The following is an 18,619-nucleotide window of genomic DNA, read 5'->3' on the forward strand; positions in this document are numbered from 1 at the left end:
GTGAGGGTGGGGGTCAGGGTGGCAGTAGTAATGGAAGATGAGCCATTACCTTACTGTGCCTAAAGTGGAGTTAAGTACATCCCTCATTGTACTTCCCACCATAACTGCAAAAAAAAAGGTTCAATAGAATTGGATCTTCGATAAAACCCTGCTTCAGTCACACCAGAAAATGAATAATAAATAAAATTAATACTAAAGGAGAATCCTAGTGTTTCTCAAAGTTTACCTCAGATATTTAAACTTTTTCATAAGGCTATGGCTATTTGTTAAGTGTTTATTACGTGCAAGACATGGTACTAAGTGCTGGGGCAGATACAAGCTAATCAGGTTGGACACAATCCCTGTCCCACAAAGGGGTTCAGAGTCTTAATACCCATTTTACAGTTGAGGTAATTGAGGCATGGAGAAGTGAAGTGACTTGCCCAAGGTCGCACAGCAGATGGGTGGCAGAGGCAGGATTAGAACACAGGTTCTCTGACTTCTGGGCCCATGCTCTTTCCACTAGGCAACACTGCTTCTCACACTCTTCTCTCTTTCTCCATTACTGGGGCAGAATAAGGCCAGATTACGGTAGTAGGTCCGTATTGTTATTGCCAAAGAAATGGAAAGGACCTGGAAATACTGATCAGAATAAATTTCCAATTTACTGGGAAGTATTTTTAACTCAACAGGCTATAAGAAGCATGGTGGCTTAATGGAAAGAGCACCGGCTTGGGAGTCAGAGGTTATGGGTTCTAATCTTGGCTCTGCCACTTATCAGCTGTGTGACTTTGGGCAAGTCACTTAACTTCTCTGTGCCTCAGTTACCTCATCTGTAAAATGGGGATTAAGACAGTCCCATGTGGGACAACCTGATTACCTTGTATCTACCCCAGTGCTCACAGCAGTGCTTGGCAAATAGTAAGCATTTAACAAATACCATCAATATTATTCAAGCGCTTAGTACAGTGCTCTGTACACAGTAAGCACTCAATAAATACAACTGAATGAATTGTCAGAAGTCCTCAAGACACTTCTGGAAGTGTTGACTGCCTGATGAGGCATATTCGCATGAAGCAAAGACTCCTCACTCCTTGGCTTCAGAGCTTTCCATCACCTTGCCCCCTCCTACCTCACCTCCCTTCTCTCCATCTACAGCCCACCCCGCACAGTCTGCTCCTCTGCCGCTCACCTCCTCACGGTCCCCCATTCGTGCCTGTCCCGCCATCGACCCCTGGTCCACGTCCTACCGCTGTCCTGGAATGCCCTCCCTCCTCACAAACTAACTCTCTTCCCCTCTTCAAAGACCTACTGAAAGCTCACCTCTTCAAGGAGGACTTCCCAGACTGAACCCTCCCTTTCCCTCTGCCCCTCCTCCCCTCCCCATTCCCCCTACTCCCTCCCTCTGTTCTACCCCTTTCCCTCCCCACAGTATTTGTGTGTATTTGTATATATTATTTATTAGTCTATTTTATTAATTATGTGTATTTATCTATGATTCTATTTATCTTGGTGCTATCGATGCCTGACTACTTGTTTTGTTTTGCTGTCTGTCTCCCCATTTTAGACTGTGAGCCTGTTATTGGGCGGGGATTGTCTCTATCTGTTGCCAAATGCTTAGTACAGTGCTCTGCACACAAGTGCTCAATAAATATGATTCAGTGAATGAATGAATGAAACAAGCAGACATTCAAATGATTATGAATCACTTCACAGGATAGGCACAGTACTATGTACTGAAAATAAGCCTCAAGAAACCCAAGGTAACGAATAAGTCCTTGCTGAGCAAGTGAGAGACTCACAACCAAAAATTTTCATCCTCCCCACAGAACAAAATGTTGTCACCAACCTTGACTTTCTAGGAAGTAAATTATTCAATGTTACATGGATAGTAGAAAGAAACAGAATGAAAAGGGTCACAACATCTTTTGGGAAATTGTCAGAGTGTGGCATTAATGTTTAAAAGGTTTTCAAAGTTGTTGTGACCTTCTATAAATCGATCAATCAGTTGTATTCACTGAGCACTTATGGTGTGTAAAGCACAAATACTGAGAGTTTAGGAGAGTACAATACAACAAAATTGGCAGTCATGTTCCCTGCCCACAAGAAACTTGCAATTCAAAGGTGGAGACAGACACGGAACTAAATTATGGATATGTTTGGAAGTGCTGTGAGGATGAGGGTGGGTGGAGTATCAAATATTTAAAGGGTACAAATTCAAGTGCAAGGGTGACACAGAAGGGAGAGGGAGTAGAGAAAATGGCTTAGTTGGGGAAAGAACTCTTGGAGGAGATGTGATTTTACTAAGCCTTTGAAGGTCAGGAGAGGTCTGTTGGTTATGAAGTGGGAGGGAGTTCCAGCATTATGCTCAGTACAATACAGTTTCACCTTGTGGGCCATGTGAGCAACATGGGTGATAACAGGATACTCAAACTGCTGTTTGGTGTACAGGAAGGAAGAACATACAAATAGGAAAAGCAAAACAAACAAGTCTCTAAAAGTTTTCTCTAACAGAGGTTTCTAAATAGTGGAAAATTGGGAGACCAGGATTACAAACCAGTTTAAGCAATAAGGGAGAGGGGTTGCACTCCTTAAAGGAGGCTTTATGTGGATCAGGAACCAAAAGACTTTTAGAAACATCAAGGTCTGCTGATGTCCAGTAACAAGGATTCAGCTTGTTGAAAGCTTAATGCAGAGAAGAGATGGAAAGGAAACAAACTTTTTCCACAAGAGCTGAACTTGCTGAAGGTCTAGAATTCAGTCCTGAAAGACAGGGTATAGTTGTCTCTTCCCAGAAAGAAGGGCAATGTCATGAGAATGGGAAGTCTCAGAATATAGAAGTACTTATAGTTAACACCTTCTTTTCTTTATTCTTGTTCCAGATACTTTGCCAGTTCCCTAGTTTCCAGATTAGAGTCATTTAGGGTTCCCTCTGGCTCTTTCCTGCTGGGCTGCAGGACAGTTTTTTATTTTCCAGGACAAGTGAGGGGGTCCAATAGAAATCACTTTTGAACTTCACCTACATCCTGCCCTCCCCAGTGACATTATATGGAACATAAGCAGTCCCCTAGACATTCTGCCTCTGGAGGTTTTCCCAGGAACCTGACATCATAGGGATGTATCAGGCCTGCCTGGGGACATTTTGTTTGTGCCTGAGAGTAAATGATCTTTGTGACTGTAGCTACCACATCCTCATCTGTTAAAAATAGGAGTTAAGAGTATGAGCTCAGTGTGAGGCAGGGACTGAATCCATTGTGATTAACTTGAATCTAACCCAGTGCTTAGAAAAGTGATTGCCACAATGTAAGCACTTTAAACAAGTACCATAATAATTATTATTACCCCATTTTCAAGAAGCTCAAATTCCTACAGTCTTGTTCCCTCTGGACTGTAAGCTCCTTTTAGGGAGGGAATGTGTCTACCAACTCTGTTATATTGTAATCTACCAAATGGGGTTACTAGAGTGCTGTGCATATAGTAAATGCTGAATAAATGCAACTGATTGCTCAATTCAAATTGATCAAGAAAATGGCCTTTCTTATTTTCTTTTGTAACTGTGCCAAGCTAGTTTACTCTGCTATTTATGCTGTTTTTCTGAAAGAAAGCATTTTCTCCTAATTTATCCTTTTTCTGCTTCCCCTATTTTATGTTTCTCTTCTTCCTCCTCTGAAACCTTTTCCCTCTCCTCCAGCATCTCCCTTTTTCTTTTCCTTCAACTCCCTTTCTGTTTTCCCTCCCCATCTCTCAATGCCAAGTTTGTTTAGTCTATGGATGTTTATTTTGGAGGGAAGAGAAAGTTGGAAATAGCTACAGAAAGAGATTTTTTTCAGCACAGCCTACTGCAGTAGCATTAAAGAAGTAAATGGAAATGTGCTTTGACACCAGTACAGTAAAGATTATACGGTGTTCAGAAATACATGGCTATGAGCATAGTTGATTTCGCTCTCTGTGCAGGTACTTTAGGAAAACCATGTGTGAAGTCTCTATGGTTATTTCTATTTCTGTCTTCCCAATTAAGAGTGTAAACACCTTAAGAGCAGGGAGCAAGTCACATGGCCTAGAAGAAAGAACACAGGCCTAGGAATCAGAAGATCTGAGTTCTAAGCCAGGCTCTGCCACCTGCCTGTTGGTGACTTTGGGCAAATCACTTAACTTTTCTGAACCTGAGTTTCCTCATCTGTAAATGGGGATTCAATACCTGTTCTCTCTTCTCCTTAGACTGTGCGCCCTGTGTAGGGCAGGGACTCTCTCTGATCTGCTTATCTTGTATCCATCTCAGTGCTTAGTATAGAGCTTGGCACATTGTAAGTGCTTAAAGAAATCGATCTATTATTATTATTGTGTCTTGAACTTTATTCAATCCTTCAGAAATTTAGGGATAAATTTAGGAATAGTTGTTTTGGAAAAATGCAGGGGAATATAGGAAGGCCATAGCACAATATGTCTTGTGATTTTGCCTGAACTCCCCTGAGATTTTATGTCCCGTCATTCTGTCGGGGAACTAAATCTCCCTTGGCAGTGGCTAGGATGGAGAGTTGCCATGTGGCTGCCAGAATCGGCTGGATCATTTGGGAGTAAAAATAGGTGAACAGGGAATTGGTTTCTTACAGCAAGATGTTGCTTGTCACTGAACTTGTTTGGCCATATCAATCTTGGCTGTGTTTGCTGAGCAACTCTTAGGAAACCACAAGATTCATGTAAGATGTCTTAATTGTGGTTTTCTTCATTGGAGAACACAGATTCAGACAAGATTGCTACACCTTTTTATCCTCTTTTTTTCCTAGAATCATAAAGGGAGACCATTTCAAAGGTTGCTAGAGTTGGGCTATGCTCCTGCCTATTATGGAGGTTTAGTAATCACTATCAAACACGATCCTTTATTAATTCCTCCCAGTGTAATAGGAAGCCCTGTACAAGGTTGTCCTTCAGTTTCAAAGATGACACTGCTTACTGAGATTTTGTTAGTAATAATTATTGGGAAGCAGCGTGGCTCAGTGGAAAGAGCCTGGGCTTCGGAGTCAGAGGTCATGGGTTTGACTCCCGGATCTGCCACTTGTCAGCTGTGTGACTGTGGGCAAGTCACTTAACTTCTCTGTGCCTCAGATACCTCATCTGTAAAATGGGGATTAACTGTGAGCCTCACGTGGGACAACCTGATTACCCTGTATCTACCCCAGTGCTTAGAACAGTGCTCTGCACATAGTAAGCACTTAACAAATACCAACATTATTATTATTAATTATTATTATGGTACTTGTTAAGCACTTACTATGCTCCAAGCACTGTTTCAAGTGCTGGAGTAGATACAAGTTAATCAGGTTGTACACAGTCCCTGTTCCACATTGGGCTCACATGTTTAATCCCCATTTTTAAAGATGAGGTAACTGAGGCACAGAGAAGTTAAATGATTTGGCCAAGTTCACACTACGGACATGTGGCAGAGCTTGGGATCAGAACTCAGGTTCTTCTGACTCCCAGGCCTGTGCTCTAATCCCCTAAACTAAGCTGCTACTGACAATCCATTACATACTATGGAATACTGAATGAATATTGCCCTTTTCTGCCCAGTCACATCTGTTACCCAGAATGCCTTAACACTGTTTTATCTTCTGTTACAATATTCTATGAGCCTACAAGGTGGTCACCTTATTTCAGATTGCTGTACGCCCGACCAACCAGTTTTCCACTGCTCTCTTCCAACTGTCCATAGCTTAAGATTTTACTTTTTTGTGCCATAAAAGTATTTCTTCTTTGCTGATACAGTTATTCCATTTCACTGGCCCAGTTTCCTGATCTCCTGTCCAAATTCATTCATTAAATAGTATTTATTGAGCTCTTACTATGTGCAGAGTACTGTACTAAGTGCTTGGAATGTACAATTCAGCAACAGATAGAGACAATCACTGCCCAATGACGGGCTCACGGTCTAAACAGGGGAGACAGCAAAGCAAAAGAGAATAAAACAAAAACAAGACAACATCATCAAGATAAATAGAATCAAGGAGCTGTACACCTCATTAACAAAATAAATAAGGTAATAAAATATACAAATGAGCACAGTGCTGAGGGGAGGGGAAGGGGGAAGAGCAGAGGGTGGTGGGGAGGGGAGAAGGGGGTCTAAGGAAAGAGGGCTCAGTTTGGGAAGGCCTCCTGGAGGAGGTGAGCTCTCAGTAGGGCTTCAGAGAGGTGAAGAGAGTTAGTTTGGCAGATGTGAGGAGAGAGGGCATTCCAGGAGAGCGGTAGGACGTGGGCCAGGGGTCGACGGCGGGACAAGGTGAGAATGAGGCACAGTGAGGAGGTTAGCGGCAGAGGAGCAGAGTGTAGGGGATGGGCTGTAGATGGAGAGAAGGGAGGTGAGGTAGGACGGGGCAAGGTGATGGAGAGCTTTGAAGCCAAGAGTGAGGAGTTTTTGTTCCATGTGAAAGTTAATAGGCAACCACTGGAGGTTTCTGAGGAGGGGAGTGACATGCCCAGAGCGTTTCTGTAGGAAGAAGATCCGGGCAGCAGAATGAAGAATAGACCGAGTGGGGAGAGACAGGAGGAAGGGAGATCCAAGAAGAGGCTGACACAATAATCCAGTCGGGATATTATTAGAGCTTGTAATTAGAGCATGGTAGCAGTTTGGATGGAGAGGAAAGGGCGGATCTTGGCAATATTGTGAAGGTGAGACCGGCAGGTGTTGGTGACAGATTAGATGTGTGGGTTGAATGAGAGAGCTGAGTCAAGGATGACACCAAGGTTGCGGGCCTGTGAGACGGGAAGGATGGATGTGCCGTCCACAGTGACAGTGAAGTCAGGGAGAGGACAGGGTTTGGGAGGGAAGATAAGGAAGTCAGTTTTAGGCATGTTGAGTTATAGGTGGCAGGCAGACATCCAGGTGGAGATGTCCTGGAGGCAGGAGGAGATACGAGCCTGGAGGGAGGGGAAGAGAACAGGAGAGGAGATGTAGATTTGGGTGTCATCTGCGTAGAGGTGATAGTTGAAGCCATGGGAGCAAATGAGTTCACCAAGGGAGAGAGTATAGATGGAGAACAGAAGAGGGCCAAGAACTGGCCATCCCCAATTCCTAATCTCCAAGAATTCCATCCCCAATTTCTCAATATCCAAGAATTCCATCCCCAATCTCCCTCTAGCTTCCTGATTCCCCTATATTTACATCAAAAAGCCCAAGCCTGGAGAGGAATTATGGTTTAGGCAAGCAATATCACCAATTTTGCAAAAATGGGGGTTGGATAGTGGAGTCCATGAATAAGAGAAATCATGTGGGTGGGAGAGGGGTATATACATGTTGAGTGGGAGAGGAATAGAGATTTGTCCCCTTAACGTTCCATCTTCATAGGTCCTCCTTCCTCCTCCAAGGAAGGAGTACAAGGTGCAGAAGTAGTAGACATTGTAGTTATGATAGTAGTAGAAGTAATAGCATCCATTGAACACCCATTGGGTATAATGTCCTAGACCAAGTGCTTGGGAAGTGCAAAACACACGCCTCGATCTTGTCTATCTCGCCGCCAATCCATAGTCCACATCCTGCCTCTGGCCTGGAATGCCCTCCCTCCTCAAATCTGACAGACAATTATTGTCCCCACCCTCAAAGCCTTATTGAAGGTACATCTCCCTCAAGAGGTCTTCCCAAACTAAGCCCCTACTTTTCTCTTCTCCCACTCCCTTCTGCATCACCCTGACTTGCTCCCTTGGTTTTTCTGCCCTCCCAGTCCCACAGAACGTATGTATATATCTTATATCTGTGTAATTTATTTTTCTTGATGTCTATCATCCTCCCTCTAGACTGCAAGCTCGTCTTGGGCAGGGAATGTGTCTGTTTATTGTTGTATTGCACTTTCCAAGTGCTTAGTACAGTGCTCTGCCCACAGTAAGCACTCAATAAATATTATTGAATGATCGAATGAAACCGAAGAAGTGAACACTTGCTTGTCCACAAGGAAGCTACATGAAATGCCAGCACTTTGCCAGATGGGAGAACCAAAAGACTTGGGGAGAAGGCCAAGTCATATATGCTACCTGATTTTTTCACCCTTGGACTAGTCATGGACTTGCCAAAGTGAACAGGCTCACTCTTTTGAGTCTCTCCATCATATATTTCCTTCCTGTGAGTGAGTCTGGGGACAGAATGATGAGGGTGCCTCAGGATTTGGGTTCTTGTATTTTCTCAACCTGTTTGAGCCATTTGTTGGTTCTCTGAGTATTAGGCTGGCCTTCTCTCTTCCCTCTCTAGAAGTGATCTGAAAACAGTGTCTAGTAACTTGGGAGGAGTCTAGTTTCAATCAACAGTATTTATTGAGAGTATACAATGAGTAGACTGTACAATCCCTCTATAGATTGTGAACTCACTGTGGGCAGGGAATGTGTCAATTATAATGCTAAATTGCTCCCTTCCCAAGTGTTTAGTAACAGTGCCTTGCACACAGTAAGTGCTCAGTAAATACAATTGACTGACTGATTGACTATGGAGCCCCCTATTAAGTGCTTATGAGAATAGAAGGCTTTTCTTCCCATTTCTCCCTCCCACTAGAGCTATGAGCCCCACTGGGGCAGGGATTTTAACTGATCTGCTCATATTATATCTACCGCAGTACCGAATACAGTGCTAGATACAGAGTAAGCACTTTAACACATTCCTTGTTTATTGTTACTAGTGTCTCCTCCTTTCTTCCCTACTGTTGTTGGACTCTAATTGGGGTATAAGATAGATCAGGACAGAAAAGTGGAAGAGGGAACACAAAGGACAGCAGATGCCAAATATTCCAAATATAAGTTGACAGGATGGGAGAAGAGAACAAAAAAGAGATGAATATAGGGTGTTAACACCTAAGAGGACAGAACTGAGAAGGCAGAAGTGGCAAAAAGTAAAAAAAGAAAGGATAAGGGATATCTGATGAACAAAAAGAAAAAAGTGACATGAAGACTTGGCAGATAGGGGGTGGACTGGGAGTGGGTAGAATAAACGAGTGGGTAGATATGTTAGAGAAAGCAGACAATAGGTCAGAAGCCTCTGGGGTTGGTGAGTGGGAAAATGGAGTGGAAATATAAATGTTTTCTAACTCTAATACTACTGCTGCTTACAGGGACATGAGAACACTGGGCAGAGGGGGATGGTGGGAAGTGGGCCTGGGGTTGCCCTGCCACCAGGGTAAGGGCCTGGATCCCCTGCCAGTGGTCCCCAGACTGTGGGCTGCATCCTCTGGGCTCCCTCTAGACTGTGAGCCCGTTGTGGGCAGGGATTGTCTCTCTTTATTGCTGTATTGTACTTTCCAAGCACTTAGTACAGTGCTCTGTACACAGTAAGCGCTCAATAAATACGATTGAATGAATGAATAGTGGGTGGCCATCCACTGCAGGAGATTCATTCAATCGTATTTATTGAGCGCTTACTGTGTACAAAGCACTGCCTAAACGCTTGAGATGTACATGAAGTCACAGGTGCTAAGTTCCAGGCACATGGCCTTGAGGAGCAGCTTGGGCTAGCAGATACAGCACGTGCCTGGGAGTCAGAAATTCATGGGTTCTAATCCCAGCTCCACCACTCGTCTGCTGTGTGACCTTGAGCAAGTTATTTAACTTCTCTGTGCCTCAGTTCCCTCATCTATACAATGGGATTAAGACTGTTAGACCTATATGGGACAGGGACTGTGTCCAACCTGATCATCTTGTATCTGCCCCAGAGCTTAGAACAGTGCCTGGTGCATAATAAATGCTTAACAAATACCATCATTATTATTATGGACTCACAACAGGAAAACCTGGGGTGATGGCAACCAGAGACACAGCAAATGCCAATGGGATAACTGGGAACCGCAGTTACACCCAAGCCCAGGCCTTGGTGGGTCAACATGCCACCCCCTAGAATGAGGTGGTGGGTGTAAGCGCCTTGTGGACAGGGAATATGTTCTACCTCTGGCCTGGAATTCCCTCCCTCCTCAAATCTGCCAAACTGGCACACTTCCCCCTTCAAAGCCCTACTGAAAGCTCACCTCCTCCAGGAGGTCCAGGAGGCCTTCCCAGACTAAGCCCCCCTTTTCCTCTGCTCCTCCTCCCCTTCCCATTGCTCCAACTTGCTCCCTCTGATCTATGCCCCCTCCCCACCCCACAGAATTTTTGTATATGCGTATATATTACTCTATTTTATTAATGATGTGTATATATCTATAATTCTATTAATTTATATTGATGCTATTGATGCCTGTTTACTTGTTTTGATATTTGTCTCCCCTCTTCTAGACTGTGAGTCCATCGTTGGGCAGGGATTGTCTCTGTTGCTGAATTGTACTTTCCAAGCGCTTAGTACAGTGCCCTGCACACAGTAAGTGCTCAATAAATACGATTGAATGAAATCCCCTCTGCTGGCTAAATGGACTAGCATGGAACCACTGCACCAAAATAATTTTCATAATAATTATGGTATTTGTTAAACTCTTACTATATGCAAAGCACTGTTCTAAGTGCTGGGGTTAATACAAGGTAATCAGGTTGTACCACGTGGAACTCACAGTCTTAATCCCCATTTTACAGATGAGGTAACTGAGTCCCAGAGAAGTTAAGTGACTTGCCCAAAGTCACACAGCTGATAAGTGGTGGAACTGGAATTAGAACTCATGACCTCTCACTCCCAAGCCCATGCTGTTTCCACTAAACCACGCTGTGGTGGAATGGAAATTCTGGAATTTTGTATTTTACTGGAACAGAGTTCTGGTAGTTCTAATTTACTTCCACCCCTGGTGGGAGATTAGATTTTTTGGTTTACCCAATTGATTTATTTCATTTATTTGTATTGATATCTGTTTATTTGTATTGATGTTTGTCTCCCCCTTCTAGATTGTGAGCTCATCGTGGGCAGGGATTGTCACTCTGTGTTTTTGTATTTTACTTTCCCAAGAGCTTAGTACACTGCTCTGCACACAGTAAGCATTTAATAAATGTGATTGAGGGAATTAATGAATAAATAAATTATAATATTTGTTATAGATGGTAGATACGTTTTGTGGAGCTGAGGGTGGGGGCAAATATATTATATGCCCGAAGGTCACAGATCCAAGCGCAGTTTATTTCTATTTTGATATTATGTATTTTTAAGTCCTGAATCTTTGATATTTTAACCAGTGGTCTGGCTTAATGAGAGTTTTTAAACTTTTTTTTTAGTCCCAGGGTAAATGTAAAAAAAAAGTAGATAATTATGGAATTACTGGGATTGGTTATTGAAAATGGAAATTGACTTTGAACATATAAAAAAGACAAGGGATTGATTGCCTGTTGTTCTCCACAATTGATGGTCCATAGCCAGATTTTCATGTTCCACTGTATCATATTTTTCTCGGAGTGGACTAGGTTTCTTTTACAAAGATTCTGGGATATGCTTGGGGGCCTTGGGGAGAATCTAATCTCTTAGCTTCAAGGAATAGAACAGTTAGCAGGGTAAAAGTTGAACAGGATGTTTGCCCATTTAAATGTTAACTGTACACTGTACTGTGACATATTAACTTCACTGTGGGCAGGGAATGAATCTGTTACATTGTACTCTCTCAAGCGCATAGTTTAGCTCATTCAGTCGTATTTATTGAGCACTTACTGTGTGCACATCCCTGTACTAAGCGCTTGGAATGTACAATTCGGCAACAGAGACAATCCCTAACAAACAGTAAGTGCACAACACAACTGATTGATAGTACGTGCTTAAAAAATACTATAATAATAATAGTAAATTTCAACCTAGAGCTAGCATATTCCGCATAGATTAAATATCTTAAGTGTAGTGCAACATTTTTCTTTCTCCTTTCCCTCCCACCCCCTGCCCGAAACCAAGAGAACACCATTCTCCCACCCTTTGCTCACGAGTTCCAAGATCACTAGATTTCCTTTTCTCACCAGTTGAATTGGGATGAACGCAGAACGCTTCCCGATTGGCTGAGGGGATCACCTCAGCTCTCCACCTCCTGGCTCTGACTCACAATTCAGTAGAGGAGCTCAGCACAGACACAACATTTCAGCAGAAGGGCCCTTCAAGGGGATTCTTGAGGAACGAAAAAAAAAAACTGCATTATTTGGAGTACACAGCATACTAGATTTCCTTTTGAGTTGTCAGGCATGATGCGTGAATCAGCCATCTATCTACCTAGGGCAGTCATTTTCCCTTGATGTTTACTATTTTATTGCAAACCCAAATAGTATTAACTAGGGGTTGTCATTAAAAACAAAAAACCTTCAATTAATTTACTGAGGAAGATTTTGGAATCTTCCTGGAGTTCTTGAAAAAAGAGGATGCCATGATCATTTTTTGCAATCTAGCAAAGAAAGACATCGTAAATGTTTGAATTTTTTTTCAAACTCTGCCATTTTATGATTTTCATGAGCAGTATGACCTATATTCTGCCCTTGGGGCTAGGATCTTCTCTACTTTTTCCTGATTTTTTTCAATAGATCCCCATGACTTTGTGTTGCTTTCTCCATCTGGGGAGGGGAAGAAGGGCATAGGCCCCTGGGAACGCTGTGAGGATCCAAATGATAATTTTTGCTAAAGTCCTCAGGTAGGATCAACCTTCTTAAATGACAAAGAATAGACCTACAGTTTGGTTTTGGGTACTTTTCCAAATTGTTTGTTTGACCATTCCAATTTGTGACACTGGAACTTTCAGTAAGACATACAATATATTTAAGTCCTTTGTAAGACGGCTTTCTCCCCGTCCTTTCCAAGACCTTTCTTTTTGTTCCCTTAACATTTTGCAGTACTGTGATTTTTTTTCACAATCCTTGCGAACCTCTAAAATAATCAGAGTTCACGAAAGCACTTTTTACCATCCATCCTGATTTTACCAACGTTTTGGAATGTGGCATTATTGCCTTTAAAACGACTACTCCTAGTTTCAAAGAACATTGCAGTGAAACATTTTCAGAAGAGTACATTGGCGGATCCCAGTTGGCAGCAGACTTCATTACTATCAAAGGAAGACATTTTAAAGTGAATTTGGAGAGAGCAGGAGTTCTTCCTCTAACAGAGGACAGCTTCGCTGTTTACCGCAGTCCTGGACATTGGCCATGGACTATTTACATGGTACCCCCTTTCCACCCCCCCAACTCTTATGGCCTGGGAGCCCCTCCTCTGGGGCGGGCCAAAGCTTATTCTGTGAGTGGGGTGAATTGACTTCCTTGCAGTAGGCTCTTGTTTGCACACAAAGAGGACACACATGCGCAGGGCAGCAGGACTGTAAGTAAGCACATTTCCATGCTCCTTCTCTTCTTTTTTTCCCGTTTTTTGGGAGAATGGAGGACCCCCGCGGAAGAAAGTATTTTAATTCTGATAGAAAAATAGCTATTGACCTTAAAGGTACAGGTATTAGGGGTGGGGAGGGAAGGGTATCATGTAGCCAGGGAGTAGAGTAGGAGAAGCCTCTGTGGCACAGAAGAATGACATTGGGTGGCTATTTCACCCCAGATTTGGGGTGGCACCAGGGGATCGGACTGCAGCAGCTAAGGATTTTTGCTTGTGCGTTTATTTATTTTTTCCAGCTGGGGCCTCTCCGGGTGACAGACAGTGCGTTAGCTTCTTGAAATAATTTTGTAAGAGCTCATTTTTTCATCTGGCCAGCCTGGTGCTTTGGAAATGATTCTGAAAGCAAAATCTATTTTTAAAATATGTTTTCTAGTGTACTGATGAGAAGAGCGCAAGGAAATTCTTGGGAGACAGAGTATGTTTTCTTAATTTGTGATTTATGGGAAGTTTTCACTGATATTCTCAGTCTTTTGGTTGCGATTATCCCAATTTTTCATGGGAAGGTTATAATGCTGGTATCTCCAGGTAACCTTTCTGCACCTTGTCACCACAGTCTGATTGCCCGAGAAATCAAACCAGGGCACGCTAGCCTGGAATGAAACAATGGACCATACTTTAATGGGTTTGGGGGAATTTGGAGTTTTATCACTAAATGAAACTCTTCCTAGTAGGCATTGGTTATTTTTCATTCTTCACATAAATTGTATTTGCTTTTCTGAGGGGTAGTATTTCCTTAACCAGCAAGGTTAAGGTAATACGGATTTTATATTCATTCCATCGTATTTATTTAGAATTTATTGTGTGCAGAGCACTGTACTAAGCGCTTTGGAGAGTACCATACAACAATGAAAAGACACATTCCCTGCCCACAACGAGTTCAGAGTCTAGAAAGGGGAGCTTACAGTCTAGAGAGGAGCTTATAGTCGGGGTAAGAGTCTATTAAACTACATTGATTTTTGCTGTTTAAAAATATGGTTTCGTATTAAGTGGCAGCTTTTTAGGCTTCTTTGGAAGGATAATGTGTTTTGAATCCGATAATTTTATATCGATCCCAGCACATAGTACTGTGCTTTGACACATAGGAAAAGTTGACTAAATACTGTAATTATTGTTATTGAAGAAAAATCTGGTTACAATGTCATATTACGTCCGTAGTGTAAATAATTATTAGGTATTCCAGTTACTGTGAACCATTGTCATTTTAGAAAGCAGGCAACTACTATGTTGTTTTGACATTAAATTATGTCCAACTTTTCTAGCATTCATGGTTTCTTCTTTGATTTACCTAAAGTATCCAGCACTATGCCAGGTAGAGCAGGATGTTTAATAAGTTCCTTTTTGAGAATGACACATTCCAAGAATGAAGTTATTGTTTTACATTTTCCTTATGTATTCACTAGGGAAATAGACCACACAATCATAGAAGATATTCTAAACTACAATGTTTTGGTAAAACTCTGTTAGGATTTTTGTTATAACTCAAGTCTAAGGAAAATGTTTAATCATGAAGCAGTCAGTTTACCAAGTAGGTGTATCATATATCATATTCATTTTCCAGAAATATTCATAATGTTTTAGTTACAGTTTCCTCCTCATTATGGACTTGAGGAGCAGCATGCCGTATTGGAAAGATTGCAGGCCTGGGAGTCAGAAGATCTAGGTTCTAATGCCTCCTCTGCCGCTTGCTGTCTGACCTTGGACAAGTCATGTAACATCTCTGTGCCTTAGTTTCATCATCTGTAAAATGGGGATTCAGTGCCTGTTGCACCTTCTGCTTACACTGTGAGCACCATGAGGGAGAGGGATTGGGTCTAACCTGATTGATTTATATCTAGCCCAGCACTTAGAACAATTATGGACACATAGTAAGCATTTAACAAATACTGTAATAGTAATGATAACAATAATATTTGAGGATGCTCTAGGAATTTGATTTCAGAGATGCTTTGTGACCTGAAAATCAAATGATTTTTGTTTCCAATAAAATGATTACATTTTATGAATGGACTTGGGAGCAGGCCCATTTTACATAAGATATTTAATTTTAAATTTTGAATTATTGAAAATATATTAAAGGATTGATTTGTTGCTTTACATTTATGTGGCTCTCTATTAAAAATAACTTTACTGTAATTTTGAAATCACCAGCACTGTAATTCCCTGTTTACAAAAGAAAAAAAAAATTAGAATAATTAAATGGCTAAACCAGACAAAAACTGAGTTCTTGACTTCAAATTCTGTTCTCAAGATTTAAAGATTAAGCTAGGAAATGTGAACTGAACTGACTATGCTGAGAAAAGCTTCTTTCCTTTTGCACATTATTTCAAAATTTGATGTGTTTGTGTACCATTTAAAAGTACTGGAAACTAGAGAAGAGACAGAATACAGTAGTTTAGAAGACTAGTGTGAAGATCTGTATCTCATGAAATATTCTACCTCCTTGCCAAGTTGAACTTGGCAACCCAACTCAAGTTCTTTAACCTGTCTATACTTCTACTTCCTTAGTCATAAAATGAACATCAGAATAAGGGCCTGGAGTATCTTGTGAATAATAACTGTCAATTCATTTATTCATTGGTATTTATTTGAGCACTTACTGTGTGCAGAACACTGTACTAAGTGCTTGGAAAGTATAATATAGCAATAGAGACATTCCCTACCCACAGCGGGCATACAGTCTATAAGGGGATGGGGACAGACATCAAAACAAGTAAGCAGGCATCAATATAAACAAGTAGAATTACAAATATACACATATATATATGAATGCTGTGGGGCGAGGATGGGGCAAGGGGCAAAGAGAGTGAGTCGAGGTGATGCAGAAGGGAGGGGGAGTTGAGGAAGAGGGGCCTTAGTCTGGGAAGACCTCTTGGAGAAGTTGTGCCTTCAGTAGGGTTTTGAAGGGGGGAAGAGTGCTTGTTTGGCAGATTTGAGAGGGAGGGCATTCCAGACCAGAGGTAGGGCATGTGCCAGGGGTTGACGGCGAGACAGGTGAGATCGAGGCACACTCTACCAAGTGCTGGATGATCCGGTGAGGGCATAGAGGGAGTTAGTCAATTGTGTTCAGCGTTTACTATGTGCAGAGCACTGTACTAAGGTAATTACATCAGACAAATCAGGACTCACCATCTAAGGGAGGAAAAACAAGTGTTTTATGCCCATTTTACAGATGAAGAAACTGAGGCATAGAGAAATTAAATGACTTGTCCAAGGTTACACAGCTGGCACATGACAGAAGCAGGTTTAGAGCCCAGGTCCCCAAACTTCCAGCCGAGCTATTTTCAGAGTGGTTTGGGGTAGAAGTAGGTTGGCCTAGTGGAAAGAGCATAGGCCTGGGAATCAAATGACCTGGTTCTAATCCCATCTCCCGCACTTCTCTGTGTCAGTTACCTCATCTGTAAAATGGAGATTAAGAATGTGAGCCCCACTGTGTTCCACCTGATTATCTTGTATCTAACCTCCGTACATAACATTGCCTGACACATAGTAATAGCAAATCCTATAAGAGAAAGAAAGAACAAAAGGAAAAAAGGGGAAAAAAGGATTTGAGCGGCAGCTTATTCCAGGCAGAGTACCCTTATTCCTATTCCTGGACGGTGTCAGCATGGTTCCACAGGTCCTGGCACTAAGCATGCGTTGCCTGATTAGTCTTAGATTTTTATTTCTTTGTCCCTTTATGTATTGCCACCGCTAGATAATTAGTCCCCTGGCACATCTCTCCCCTAGCCGCCTCCCCCACGTAATCCTGCCAGTGAGAATCCTTCCTGGCCTGTCACTGGTTGTTGGATAAGCAATCCAATCCTGCAGCCCATCAGTCATCATTGTCATCATAGTCTGTTGCCCCTTCTGGGGACAATCAGGGCCACTATGTGGCCAAGTTCCTTGGCTTGAGGTGCTGGGTAGAGGCATGGTGCTGTGGTCAGATTGCAGGAAGTTAGAGCTGGGATCCCAGTACCACACTGGAGGTCATGACTGTAAGGTCCTTCTGAGCAGGGAATGTGCAGGGAATGTGTCTGTTGTGCTGTTGTTCTCTACCAAGTTCTTAGTATGCACACAATAAGCACTCAATAAATATGAATAAATAGCACTGTCACCTCCAGGCTAAGCAGTGGGAGTAGGAAGGGGATGGAGGGGTTGGGGAAAGGTTAGGATCTGAGCTCTGCTCACTGCCCAGCTCTGGGTGGGAGGTGAGTCAGAACCAGGGTTACTATTACTACTGGGATGGTGTCTGGGGTTAGGGCATAGAGGGTGTCAATCAGTCAATCAGTTGCATTTATTGAGCACTTACTGTCATCAGACCACTGTACTAAGTGCTTAGAGAGCACAATATAATGTACGATATAGTGTATCGTATATATGCAGTACAATCTAGTGCCCTTCTGTGTCTGGGATGGCCTGAACTCCCCAAATGGGAAGTGCATCCTCTCTTACCCTTGTCAGTTTCCCATACTTCAGGGGATCCAGAGACCCCACTGCCCACGCGGGTGCCCCCGAGGCTGGGATCTGGGCTCTGCCCCTTGGCCTGGCCAGCACAGCTAGGTGGATAGTCATTTCTGCTCTCACCATCAGGAAGGGTGTCACAGCAGTCCTCTGCTCGTTCCCTTAGGCCCCACAACCTCTAATGAAAATGCATTTTCCATAATGGCAAATAAAGCCATGGGAATAATGATGGTCTGGAATTTATTTGATTATATATGCCATGAAAGTTTAGTGTGTTCTGTGGTTTTTATGTTATCTTTGATATTATTTGAACAGGAGAGGTTTTATGATTTGTCAGTCAATCGTATTTATTTAGTGCTTACCATATGCAGAGCACTATGCTAAGCTATTGAGAGAACACAGTGTGACAATAAACAGATATAGTATAACAATAAAAAGATACATTCAGAGAGGCACAGGGGATGAACCCCAGTCTAGCTGCCACCTCCAGACCAGCTCCTTGCTTCAGCCACAGTCTTAGGTACTGGGTGCAGCTTTTTTTTTTAATAGTATTTATGTGCCTACTATGTGCTGGACACCGCATGAGCTGCCGGGGCTGAAACAAGCCAATCAGGTTTGGCATAGTCCATGTCCCACGTGGATCCCACAATCCCAATCCCCTTTATACAAATGAGGCAGCTGAGGCCCAGAGAAGTGAAGTGACCCACCCAAAGTCATACAGCAGACAAATGTTGGAGCTGGCATTAGAACCCAAGTCATTCTGATGTCCAGGCTTGTGCTTTCTCCACTAGGCCATGCAGCTTCTTTCAAAATCAACCAGGCCCCCCCCTTACCCCCTAGACATACAGAAACATACACACACCCCATCACATCCCATTCCCACCCACTCTGTATAATTGAACGTCTTAAAATATATGGTGC

General features: G+C 42.6%; 1 protein-coding gene across 4 annotated transcripts in view; it reads left to right on the forward strand.

Annotated features, from left to right (window-relative positions):
- LPIN1 (lipin 1) overlaps window positions 1-18,619 on the forward strand; it is a 144,968-nt gene that overhangs the window by 25,881 nt on the left and 100,468 nt on the right. The window contains exon 1 of one of the 4 annotated variants that reach the window (XM_029061204.2): window positions 13,110-13,192. The exons of 2 other annotated variants lie outside the window; for them this stretch is intronic. The gene's annotated coding sequence lies outside the window, so the exon portion shown is untranslated. Of the gene's footprint in view, window positions 1-13,109; window positions 13,197-18,619 lie in introns of those variants that run through there. One more of the 4 variants, XM_029061210.2, reaches the window with a different exon arrangement.

Source organism: Ornithorhynchus anatinus, chromosome 1 (assembly GCF_004115215.2).
Source record: "Ornithorhynchus anatinus isolate Pmale09 chromosome 1, mOrnAna1.pri.v4, whole genome shotgun sequence".
Taxonomy (NCBI): Eukaryota; Metazoa; Chordata; class Mammalia; order Monotremata; family Ornithorhynchidae; genus Ornithorhynchus; species Ornithorhynchus anatinus.